This window comes from Malurus melanocephalus, unplaced genomic scaffold, assembly GCF_030028575.1.
Source record: "Malurus melanocephalus ecotype Western Australia unplaced genomic scaffold, MMel_1.1 scaffold_108, whole genome shotgun sequence".
Classification (NCBI taxonomy): Eukaryota; Metazoa; Chordata; class Aves; order Passeriformes; family Maluridae; genus Malurus; species Malurus melanocephalus.
In genome coordinates, this window is record NW_026623340.1 from 1552632 (window position 1) to 1565742 (window position 13111).

Here is a 13111-nt window from a genome sequence, read left to right on the forward strand (position 1 = left end):
TCCAGGGGCAGAAGAGATTAATAAAGCATCAGTGCCATTTCCAAGCTCTCTTGCAAACTGAAAACATAYTAACTTCTCCATTTCTTAGGTTTCATCTCCTTCCTCAGATGCCAGAGGGYTCTCTGCGTTTTCAGAACTTCCAAACCCAATCTGTGTCCTCGACAGACACAGAACCACGACAGAGCCACAGGGTGAGGCAGGGCTTGGTGAGAGGCAGCTGAGTAACACCATCAGCTTCAGCCTCTCCCTGCTGTTTATGAGCTTCCCCCATCCCCTTCCAGGCTTTTGGAGAGGAGACAGTGGCAAGGGGGATGGATGAGGGACCTGACAGTGCTGGGGACACGGTGCTGAGCCCAGGGATGGCAGCAGGGTGGCTGTGCTGGTCACACAGGGCACACAACCATTGCTTGGTTTCTGTGTGAGCAGCAGGAGAGCCATGGGATCACAGCTGAGACTATCTTGGTGTGAAATTAATGTGAAACTGGAAGTGTCCTGAACATGGGGAGCTCAGGTTTCAATTTGTAGGAAGATCCTTTCTCTTTTTTACATGGWTGTCCTGGTTTTGGTGGGCATGGAGTTCATTTTTCCTTAGTAGCCRGTGCAGTGTTCTGTTTTGGATTCAAGCARGGGCCCAACTCGAGGGCACTGTTGMTGTTTTTGCTGTTTTCCCTCTCCTMCAATGCTCTTACAGGGCATGACTTGGTTCCCATCCATCCCTGAAAGCAGCAGTGAATGCCAGCTTAGGGCTTTGGCTGGCACTGACTGCCATGGCAAAACTCCCCCGAGCAGAACGTTCCTGTTTGCTYGCTGAAGGACTTGCAAAGCCTCAATTTGATGGCTCCTCGCTGAGCAGGAGYGCAGCCCACGCCTACCCTGAACACAAAGTGCCCTTGCCAGTGTGTTTAACAGCCTGTTCTTTCCAGGGTGGTTTTCTCCAGCCATTTTTTGTGCCGAGGCTCCTCCATCGTGGATGTTTCTGCAGGAATCCCRTGCCAGAGGCAGGAGGAATGCTCTCCTCCACCCCAGCGCCCAGCACATCTGCTTTCTGGCCCTTTGTTGGCATTTATGCACCGAGCTCTCAGTAACACATCAACTTTAATGAGTGCCAGCCCTTTGCATGCATGAAAGCACTAATATGCTGTAGTTATTTTTGTGCTGAGGAGGAAAACGGGGAAAGAAAGCAAGAAAAAAGGTTTTGTGAGCTAGGTCTAAGGGTACATGAAGAAACAGGTTTCTTCTCACTGCTAAAAATCAATTTATTTTAGTTTTCTCTGCAATTGTGCYGGATCTTCACATTTTCAAGTACGGCTCTGAAGCGCTGAGGCAGTGGAGCGAAGGTTTGAAGAGCTTGAATCACAACAGCACTGTGAGTGAAATGCTCGATTTTTTTCTTATTGGAAAAATTAAAAGTGACAGCTTCAAAATTGGTTCCACTGCTTTGATTGATTGGGCAGAATATTTAGCTCAAAATGATTATGGCAAGATTTTCTACGGAGGCTCGTGGCTGGGATGGAAATTAATTTGGAGAAGAGAGGAGCGGGAGTTGTTTARAAAGAAATTATTCTGCAAAGGAAGCTGTTTATCCCCAGAATCAGTGATGAGTAATATCTCCATATCCAGCCTGATCTCAATAATTAAATATTCCATGAGTTCCCATTTGAGGACAAAGGAAAGGGGGACAGGGAGAGGGTTTCAATGAGGCTTCACAGGTGCCGGTTCCTGGAGGTTCTGGTGGCCAATGGCAGGTCTGTCCATATGGAATATCCTGACTGGGAAACCTKCCCTGGGCCCTGGGAGTTTAACTGGGCCCTGCTGGGGCAGGTGAGCTGAGGGGCACTGAAGTCTTCCTCACAGGGAAKACTTTTCCCCTRATATCCAGTCTAAACCAACTCRCAGTTAGAAGCAATTCCCCCTTGTCCTGTCACTCCAGGCCATTTTTAAAAGTCTCACTCCATCTTGCAGCATGCCTTCAGGTACTAAAAGGCCAAAATAAGTTCACCCCAAAGCCTTCTCCTCTCCAGGCTGAACAATCCCAATTCTCTCAGTTTTATAGCAGAGGTGCTCCRTACCTCTATCCCATTTTGTGGCTCTATCCTTCTTCTGGTGCCCTGCCTTTGGCATTTATCTGATTGATCCTGTTCCTTTCACGAAACAGGCAGAAAAGTGTTTCTATTCAGTTTCCTGGGTTATTTTGCTTACTCCATTCTTTATCAGACAAATGCACAATAAAGAACCCGGCCAAGCCCAGCAGATTCACAGGCTGGGACCTGCACATTGTACATCCAAGTCAGAAACAGAAAATAGGTCCTTCAGGAGAGAACTCAGGTTGCTTGCCCAGCATTTTTAAATTACAGCTTGAAAGATGTGTTTGAGACTTTGGGGGTTTTGGGTTTATTTTTTTTTCCATTTTAGTTTTCACATTTCAGACATGCTTCCTCTTAAAATTGGTACATGGTTTATGAAATAAAATACAAAGCACTGTAACTGCAGAAATATGAACTAGGTACTGTATATGGAAGTAATTTGARGTAGAGTTAGTGTTTTTCTTTATAGAGAAAAGCCCCATTTTGACCAGTATCAGAGATGGAATTGGGAAACTCTAGAAACAAAGACAGCTGTAGCCACAAACCACAGCTGTAGCCATGGACCAGCACAGCACTTCTGGGGTGTTTTTCCATGGGTGTCTCATGTGTCCTGCACAGTGAATCCCAGGTGAGCCCTGCCTGTCTTTTGACACTGTGTTGGCCAGGACATCCTGGCTGGAAAGAGTAATGCAGATGTAACCTGGCCATTTAATCACATGTAGGAATTTAAACCACATTACAGTGGCCCCAGGATCGCTTTTAGGTAACAACCCACCCAATCCCCAGTTTTCATTGACAGGTCACTCTTAGGTACCAATGCCCATCGCTGTCCCTGGCCTGGCACAGCTGCTCTGTGCAGCTGTGGGGATGCTGTGCCCATGGCTGAGGGGTGCCATGCCCACYGCTCAGGGCTCCTGGGCCAAACTGAGCCACATCTTACAGGGACCACACGTTGTGAGTSAAGTGTCCATCTCCATCCCTGCTAGAGCCCCACGTCCAGTTTGGGCTAAACCTGTCACCACGACCACGCTGACTGGGGACACACCTGGAGCCCTGCACTGCAGGAGCTTGGAGGATTTTCCCTGGGTGCTGTTTCCCGGTTTGTAGGGGAGCCTCTGATCCACCTCGCCCTCTCTGTTCCAGCCMTTTTCTGCAGCGCTGCTCATCTCCATCCCCTCCAGCAGCAGGACGGACCTGGAAGCCTGGTGCTGCTCGGGCTCAGCGATGGATTAAACCCACCCGCGAATGAAAGCGCTGCTGCAGAGATGCTTTGCAGGATGCACAGGCTCGCTGAAGCGCAGGGCTGGCTGGCCGCGTTCCTCTAGAGGGTGCTGCGGGCTCAGCCTGCGCTCCCCGGGGAGGGTGCTCGCTGTGCGGGCATTCTGCAGCCCTGAGCCCGCTGTGCCGGCTCCCTGCGGGTCCTGCGGTGCTGCGGGATGGGATGAGCACAGAGCACAGAGCACAGAGCACAGAGCACACAGCACAGAGCACAGAGCCCGGCCGGGGTCCCTCCTCCATCCGCGTCCCCCCTCCCTCCAAGGTCTGTCCCCAGTCTGGCCCCGCTGTTGGGTGGGGGCTCGCAGGTCAGCAGCTCCCCCCTCCCTCCGAGCACAGCCATGCTGAGATGTTTAAATTTTAGCTCTGCGTGTACCGTGACTGTTCGGGCTGAAATGCTTTCCTTTCCGAACATTTCCTTCCCAGAAGGCTGCCTCGGCTCTCCAGTGACTCGCCGCAATATGTATCTCCACTTTGTTTCCTTGCRGACCGTATCTGTACGACATCGATTCTACTGGCTAAGAATGCTTACAAACCTATTTCCTGCTGCAGGATGATCACATTATACACAATTACACACTCTAGGAATTTCTCCTGAGATCCAGCTGGGTACAGGCTGGAGTGGCAGAGGAGCCGGAGCGTGTGCAGAATAATGAATCATTCATTCAAGCTGACTTCAAGCTCCTGGGCTGTGCGAGCATGTGGTGAGCTGCACTAGCTGCTTATTGCCCCTAAAAAAAGCCTGAATCACCTAAATCGTTCCAAATTTGGTTTCCACTGTGTGTACTCTTTCTGTGTCTTGCCACTTTGTTATTTTTACCATGCCAGAAGGGTTTATGCAGAATTTGTTCAAAAYGCCTCAGCAGGAGAAGTCTCCATGAGCTCAGACATGCTGTTCCAGAGACTTTTTCAGCAGGAGCAAAATCCACATCCACAAGGTTCCTACCCTCAGGACAGACCCAGACCAGCATTTCTTGTCCTGTGTTACTGGTGGAGATGGCAGTGGCAGCAGCACTGTGACACATTTGCATTGTGGGACCGTGGGACACCTTCCCAGGATCTTGTGATGCCAAGGGACCTAAAACCTGAGCATTTCCCTGGCCTGGAAATCTCACAGTCTTGTATGGGATGGAGCTGATTGGAAACAYGGAGATGCTGCTTGTCCTCAAGAAGGGCAGGGATGTCACATGCAGAGTTTTTCTGTGAAGAAAGCTGGTGCTTTTCTTCAACCCACTGCTGGATCTGTCTAGCAAAACCATGTGCTGTAGGAGGGACACAGGGATGACACATGGCCATGATGGAGCCCTGATGAGGAGCACAAATCCCATCAAGCTGTGCTGGCTGTCCCTGGGAGCAGGGCATTGGCATGGCTGYTGTGCTGTGGCACATTGCAGCACCCAAAAACCTGAACCCCCACCTTCCTCTTCCTCTTCCTGGCCAAGCTGCTCCAGGAGCAGCTCTCCTGCCCCACACSGCTTCTTTTGGCCTGGTGAAGCATTTCCCCTGCACGGCACCACTTCCCTGCAATCCAGCAATGTTTTATCCCCTGTTCCATCGTTATCTGCCAGCTCAAAAGGCTGGAGCACGTTTGTTAGCTAAAGATTTCCTTTTAGGGAGCTGGCGGCAGATTATCCTGGCTGTTTCTAATGATGTGTAATCTAAGCTGTCACCCACATTTCCAATATTTTACTTCTGGCAAGGCTACAGCGAGGCTGGAGTGGAGCTGAGGGGTTGGAAAGCCCTCCTCATGCTGGATGTTTGATCTCTTAAACCTGGGACCTCACCAATCACATCACGCCCACCCTCAGGTCACCTGAATTTACCTTTAGTTTCTTTAACCCTCTCAGGGCTCATACTCTGTTGCTTTCCTGAGGCTACAACTTCCAGTTGTTCATTTATTTTAAAATACAAGTCATACACAGAGACGTGGTTCCAAGCCCTGCAAAAGTGCTGAGTATTGTGAGAGCTGGGACAAAAAACAAGCAAAATGTCTCCACAGGAACACTTCAGACATGCCATTTGGGAGACCTATCCTTTCCAAGAAAGCTTGGGTGCTCCCCTTTTGTTCATTATACCTTTTGTTTATACCAACCTCTGCAAAGAGAATTTAGCAGGATTTTTTGGCACACAGATCTTTTTCTAGTTTTCCAGTGTGGCACATGAACCCACCCGGGTGTGTTTAGCAGGCACCCAGCATCTTGWGATAAACTGAAGGGAGATTTCCCTTCAGTGCCACATGAGATAATGTCACTTTGACCCCATGTGTTTCTTTCTTTCTGAGTAAACAGCTGCCTTGGTGGTTTTGCCAGGCTTAATCTGAACTCAGTATAAGGCTGATGTGCTCATTATGTTCTCAAATTCCTTTATCTACAAAGGCAGGACCTGAAACAAAACACAGGCAATTCTGTAAGGGTGAGCACAACTGTTTTGCATGCCTGGAAGAAATTGTTGTCTTACAGTTGTCTTACAGGTTTTTTCATTATTTTAATGGGTAATCTCAGGCCAGCTGCCTCTCAGCTCTAACACTAGAACAAGTTAGAGTCTGAAAAGAAATGAAAAACCAAGCTGAAAGAGGGCCTGCGTGTTTCAGGAGCTCGAGTCCTATTTTTCACAAGCAACCTGGGCTTTTAGCAGTCTAATTGCCATTTACTAGCAGCTGGACTAGCTCCTAATGCTTAGTTTTGCAGAGGAAAAGGCTAATTCTCTTTTAGCAAACAGCGTGTGCCAGCTACAGCAAATGCAAAACTCAGACTTTGCTGTGYGTGTCACTGGTGCTTCTGAGAGCTCACAAAGGGCTAAAGCCACCACCTGCCTGTGTGGAGGATGGAGGATTTTCTCTCAGGGTATGGCTAACTCGCTTCTTAAGATGTTAAAGCACTGAAACCTTCTTTAGCAACTAAATAATTCAGTGAAGATTTGCAGCGAGGTCCCTTGTGGGGCTGTCAGCACCACCCCTCTGTGTATTTTGGTGAGATGGTGAGGTACACAATGGCTTTATCCCCTCTGTCCAAGCACGTGATGGAAGGGGACCAACAGGACACGACTCACCACAATCAGCTTTGGTCAAGTCAGACGTGAAAGCGGGCTGAAGCACTGGATCATTTTTACAGCCCTCTTGATGGGCACCAGGGGGGAAGCTTCTTACTGTCAGAGCAGTATCCAAGGGCACAAAACACCCCCTGCTTTTGCCACTGGCCCAAGGCTTTCAGCTGGCTCCTCAGCAGAGGGTGAGTTACAAAAGAACCAGTAACAAAGTACCAGAGCACTGCATGGGCAAACACTGTGTTTGGTATTTGTAGGTGTCTCAACTCTCCAGAGCCCTGGGCATGGCTGGAGCACCACTGATAAATCAGACAGCAGCGATGGACAAACAAGTCAGACTCCAACTGCTGTCATCTGTGGCGTGTCTCTTCCCCATGTGCTTCTGAGAGTCTTGTAACTCATGGTGGTGTCAAAACTCTTGGCAACCCCCATGCAGGCTGCAGTACTGCCTGTGCTAGGGGCCACAAACTGAGAAACACAGATTTCTGAATTAATGAAATATATAATGGCACTTTTAAAAGTCTCTGCAATACTCTAGCCGCTTTGAGCCTGTAGGGGACAGAATTTCAAAGGAAATTTTCTGACTTCTCCCTCCCACTCAGCTCTGGTGCACAGGGGATCTGAGTCTCGGTCATGTCTTTGTCGTTTGGGGTTAATATAATTTTCTCACCAATGTTCTTTTTCCTGAGTGTCCTGTCTGGTCCCCAGCTGATGGTTCCCTTGCAGTAACCTACTCACGAGAGCCCAGACTGCAGGCTCAGATGTGGGCAGGGTTTCCCTCTGCTCCGAGGATCAGCCCACTCTTTTCTGTTTTCTTAACTGAAGATGGAGTCACTCCACTGAACATGCAGAACGCCTTCAACAGATATTTTCAAAACCACASAGTTTCCTGCCTGGTGTTTCGGTAGTTATTCAGAAATCACGTGTTAACACTAAAATCATCAGCTTGTTTAAATGTACCCATTGTCTTTTAATCCATATATCCTTGCACTGACCATGCTTTTCCCACCCTGGATGTTCCTTCATTCCCAGGTTTCTACTGACCAGTGGGATGCTGCACAGCTGGGAGGAYCCTTGTCCCTTCCTTATGGGTTTGTCTCCCGTGGGTAAAGATGGATAAATCAGTGCATGTAAACTCCACAGGACCTCCTGGGCCTGCAGCCAGCCTCCATCCACATCCCTGCTGCAGAAGGCCTTCCATATATAAACCCAGTCTCAAGTGCCTCCTCTCTGAGATGGTGAAGTGGTATTTTTGGGTGCTCTGGTAATGATGTTCTCTTTCAGCAAGTCAGAAAGCCCATGCCTTGATATTCTCCATCCGTTTCCTAAGCATACAGCACGTCTTACCTTTGGGTAAGCTTTAATATTTGGGTGAGCTTTTTTAAGCTTTTCTTTGTTATGACAGGACCTAGAACATCCCCCTCCTCCTTCTTTTTTTTTTTTAAACCATTTTCATCTGATTCCAGGAGGAGTGCTTTCATAGACTGCCACATCTCCATGAAGGCATGAGGAAGTAAACACCTCTGAGCAAAGCCTCCCCAGAAAGGCAACAGCAGTTGGCTCAAACCCCGTCTTCCTACTCAAACCCTCACACTTTCAGCACTACTCAGACGATTGCTTTGAGTCGCTTTAAGTACCTCCAGTTGTTTTCTGACTCTCTTCTGCTTTGGGCATTGATGATGAGTGGGAAGCCTGAAATATCAGACCTGTGAAGTCTGTTCTGTAGTTTAACCTTCCCTTTTTTCTTGTGTGTGTATCAAAGACTTATGCCTTTTTGCAGGGGGAAACGGTGAGTATTCAACATGCTTCCAACAAGGCAGAAGCMTCGTGCCTTTGTGGCCCTGCCTTCTTTGCAGAACAACACATCTCACAAGCCATGGTGAAGACAGCAATCATCAAAAATAAAGGCTAATCTGGAAAAATATATGTGCCAAGGAGGTTTTGGGCCTGGATTGCCTCCAGTCTCACAGGTCTTRGAGCACCCTTTGGCTGCCACCAAAGCCCTGTGGGACCTTTGCCAACAGCAGTTCCAGTTTTGTAACCCCTCTCCCCAGGAAAGAAGTTGAACCCTACCCACACCTCAGGATAGATTGTAATTTTGGAAAAAAAACCTCACTGTTCCTGAAATGTGTCTTAATTAACTCTCAGCAATTTGCATTTGACAAAAGATAGAAGCCAGTTTATCTTGTTCTGCTGATCTCTGTTTCATGCCAGATGGGGGTGGCTTCGGGTCAGGTGTTTCCCAGACCTGGGGCTGTCTTTGGGATTCAAGACAACCCAGGAGAGAAAAGAGAAAGAATATAAGGTTGKCTTAGGGTAGCTGAGCTCCAGACTGATCTGCATAAAAACGTATTGGGATGATAAATAATTTTGATAAAAGGCACTTGACAAACGGAGCAGCTGTTCCACCCCGTGGATGGGGCTGTAAATCTGGTATTTGGTGGGCAGGGGCTCCCAAAGGAGTGCTCTGCTGTGGCAGGTGGGTTTTGGGGAACAGCCCTATTCTGGCAGCTCATGCATTTTGGAGCTTACTAATATTATCCTTGAGATTTCAGCAAAGAAAGGAGAAATTAGTATTCTTCAGTGGGACTGTGGGGACGTGGTTTGCTGGGGGCAAGGCCAYGTTAGGTTTTCTGCAAGCAGTGCAAAAATGGGGTTTTGATTGGTTTCTAACCAGTCACGATTGGAACAGTTTAAATGACTATAAAAGACCTGACACCCTCCTGAAGAGCAGGGCTGCCCTTTAATGGTTTTTTTTCTTTGTAGAGGAGGCACAAAGGAAAGAGGTTAATTGACAAAACCCAAGTCCTCYATCACTAGTGTAGAGTGTTCCCAAATAGCAATATGTAAATGTATTGCCAAAAGGACAGGTTAGACCCCTGATACTACACCAGGCTGAAGGGAATCCATCAGCTCCTGCTGCATCTGCTGGGGAGGCACACACATTATTACATGCAGCTCTGCTTTATCTAMAACTTGCAACTTTACATTTACATTTTAGCATTCTGGTAAACAATACAGCGCTGTTTCAAGGGGTGTGTGTGCTTGCTGCCCTGGAGAAGCCTCYTTTAGCTCAGGCCATGCACAGAGCGAGTCTGAGCTACATAAACCAGGCAAGGGCACAGCAAGAACTCCAGCTGCTTTTAGCACCTTGCTGGGAGTGGCTTCTGGTGGCTTCTGGCTGGTGTATCCTTGGTGGCTTTGGCCCATGGTGACAGCTCTCAAGAGAAGAGAAATGCAATGGCAGTAGAAGAGGCATAAAGAAAGCCCTGTGCTGGTCCTCAGTGTCAAATATTTTGGGGAAGAACAGCAGCTTGGAGGGTGCTGTGGGTGAGTTAAGCTCCTAGAAGAGAACCATTTGCTGTCTCTTTCCCCGTGGCGCCCCAGGAATTTGCTGTTTGAGTSCACCACGCTGCTCCCTGCTCTGAATCTGTAGAGGAAGAGTTTTCCAAAGAGCCCTTGCTGATTTTCCATTTACTCCCCCATCRCAGTGATTATAGGGGTTTGTACTGACACAATGCTTAAATAAGGGAGTGATGAACTATTTACAGGGGATTTTTCTTTTGTATACAGCTATAGGAAAAAACCTGGCAGCAGGGTTCGCACACGTAGTCCTGCTCTGCTCCACGGATGCAATGGAAAAACACTTCCCTCCCTGGAGAGAAGCCCACATCAGCAGGACGAGCAATCAGTAAGTGATAATGAATCAGTTAAAGTGCATTTGAGATCAATAGATGCAGGTTAGGACACATGTAGCCAGTCATTTCTGAGTCTCTTTTAACACAGCTGCATGTTAGCCTAAACCCCGATCATCATGCGTTTTTAAGGAGTATAAATTTTTCAGCATTCTCTGTTCAGTTTTGGGCAGAATCTTTTAAATGGGCTAACATTGGGGTAAACCAGTTTAGACTTAGGACAGCAGAAAAATTGGGGCCAAGTGGTCACAGAATTATTGTGGAATAAATCATACAGTGGGGCCCAAACGTGCTTCCTTGTTTGCTTCACTCCTTTCCTTGATCATGTTTCAGAGAATGATCTAAAGCCCAAAGCACCTGAAGCTGTTSCTAATTGGGCAAGGGCTTATGTGTCACATAGATTTAATCATTCTACATACACCCCCTCACAACATAATTAACAGTGTTAGATAATTAAATTTAGTTTTATGCAGAGGTCAAGTGACCTGGATAGTTCATACAGGGGCTGATCCCCTTCAATGAGTTAATCAAAAATTGTGATCCCAGGGTCACTGACATTGGCCCCCACTGCTGACAGCAGAGCTTTGGGTCATTAAGGTGCTCATTGCTCACCAAGGCCTGTAGGAAATATGGCATTTTCACATTTCCCCACTTTTCAAATGGAGATAACATGCAGAAAACAGTGACCTGTCACAGTGTCTGTGGCAGCAGAAATGGAAATGGAGCTGATGAGGGATGTGGGGGACTGAGCTGGGAGAGCTGTGCGCTTCTTCCATGGCTCTTGCTTAATGAAGGATGGGATGTGGTAACTRAATTCCTTCACTTGGCTCAGAGGTGCCCTGCCCATGCTGCCACCTCACCTGCAGCTGTGCCAGCTGGTGTGACACAGCAGGGTCCAGCTGACATGCCCAGGGGGGAACTGCCCGGTGGAAACTCAATTTCGTGCTGAAATGACTCACAGCAAAATATTTTGAGCCAGCTCAACGGAGTACTTTGTTTCRAGTCACTGTGACTGTAACTGCAAGGTTTTGTTTAGATACTCCTGGCAGAAAAACAGGGTACAGAGACACACAGATATACTGTTAAATAGATAACTAAAAGAGTAACATTGAAAACCTATTTTTTTTTTGCAAATTTGCAAAAAATATCTGTTCAGTTCAAGCTTTTCCTGCAGCCTGGCTAGGCACCAGTACAGCCCACGTAGCAGCCCTGGCATCTCTGGAGGCCACTGAGTGCACATCTCCCTTCCCAGGCTCCTATTTTGCCCCAAGCAGCCTGGAAACAGCAGCCCTCCCTGGGATTTTCCTGTCACTTCCCYCTATCATTTTATGCATTTCTTATGTCAGTGATAACAGAAGGGTCCTCTACATTGTCCCCATCTCGATAGGCAGTAAATAGATCATAATTAAATCACAGCTTAGCTGGGGACTTGGCACTCGTGCTGAGGATCAGGGCAATCTGTCTATTTGCAGGATTAGACATACATATATATATATGCATATATTAATCCTTATGTTTTTCACAAATAATCCTGTGTGTTCTTGGATGGAAAACACGTTAGAGCAAGCCAGCATCCTCTCTCATCCTGTTTGTTCCTCCCTTCTCTCCCTGAGAACAATGACAGCAGGAGGAAGTCTCGCATTGGTTTGTTACCAGTTTCCAGGCAGTTTTGCTTCCAGCTCCCCAAGTACAGGCGCAACATTGCAATCCCTGGGCTGGAACAGACACAGACAACATCTGGTCTAGAAAAACACCACAAACGATTCGGGAGTTTGTTGAGTTTAGCATTTTGTTCAAATTTAGCTCTTTATATGTGAGTGAAGGCTGATGATTGTGCACAATATCAAGGAGTGATGATTTATAGCTCGGGAAAAGGGGTTAAATCCAGGCAGGCTGCCGTCACTGCGGGTGATGTGCAGCCCTGTGTGACTTCCGCTACCTGCCACTTGGGCAGTTCATTACCAAAAAAAATCACATTCTGCTGCGCCCTCGCAGCCCWGCAAGCTGAAACGGCAGCGCTGCCATCCCCAGCCCCTGTCAGCCCTGCTGCAATCAGGAGCAGTGATCAGTGATAAGCCAGGGATGCAGTCCCCACAGCCAGCCAAGGGCAGAGGCACTGGCAGCAGCAATCCTGCTGGTTCTGGGGAGGTTTCAGCAGCTCCTTCCTGCCTTTGGTCCATCTGTGTCCCACAGTCCTGCCTGGTGAGCTGCACCTCTGGCATCAACAACAGCACGCAGCTTCCCCACAACTGCATGACTGCTCGTAATACCATTTATTATTACTTTTTGGAGCACATCTCGAATCAGAAAGTGTAAGAAAATCCCATCCGCCTGCCAGTTGACTCATGTGTAGGGTTTCCGCTTCCCAGATCTGCATATTGTAAGCTCCTGACACAAGTTGATGTTGTAAGTACAGCTYCCATACGGTTCTCTCAACGGCAACAGATTTTTTTATACATATATATTTATATACGGCACCTGGTTTGGCAGGAACCACATCCGAAAAAGAGAAATAAGGAAAACTAAAAGCTGACTCTACCTGACTATTGCTGGCTTGGGAAGGGGTTTGGCCAATTCCAAACACAGCATCAATCTCTTATTCCTACTCAGGATCAGCATGGGAGCTGGTAGGGCTGGGATGGCTCCTGAACGGTGAACAAACCAGTCGACAACAGGCCAGCAAATCKAGATGTGACATCTGGATCCAGCTGCAGAAGGGCCAGCTCTCAGTGACCGTCCCGAGCAGCACAAAGCAGGGGGATGGCTGCTCCTCTGGCCTTGGCTCCTCACACTCCTGCCTGGCACGGTGTGGGTTCAGCACCTGGAACTGGGCAGCTTTTCCAACGAGAGCTGACAGGCAGCACTGCCGGGGTGTGCGGTGGGGGAAGCCTTGCGGCCTGGATCCCCTCGCCCTCCTGTCCCGGGATCCGCAGAGCTTTCTGCCCGGGGGGACCTGAATGAGCCCGTTTGTGGGGCACTGGGCGCGCACTCCCGCGGGTGCTCGGTCGCTCCGCG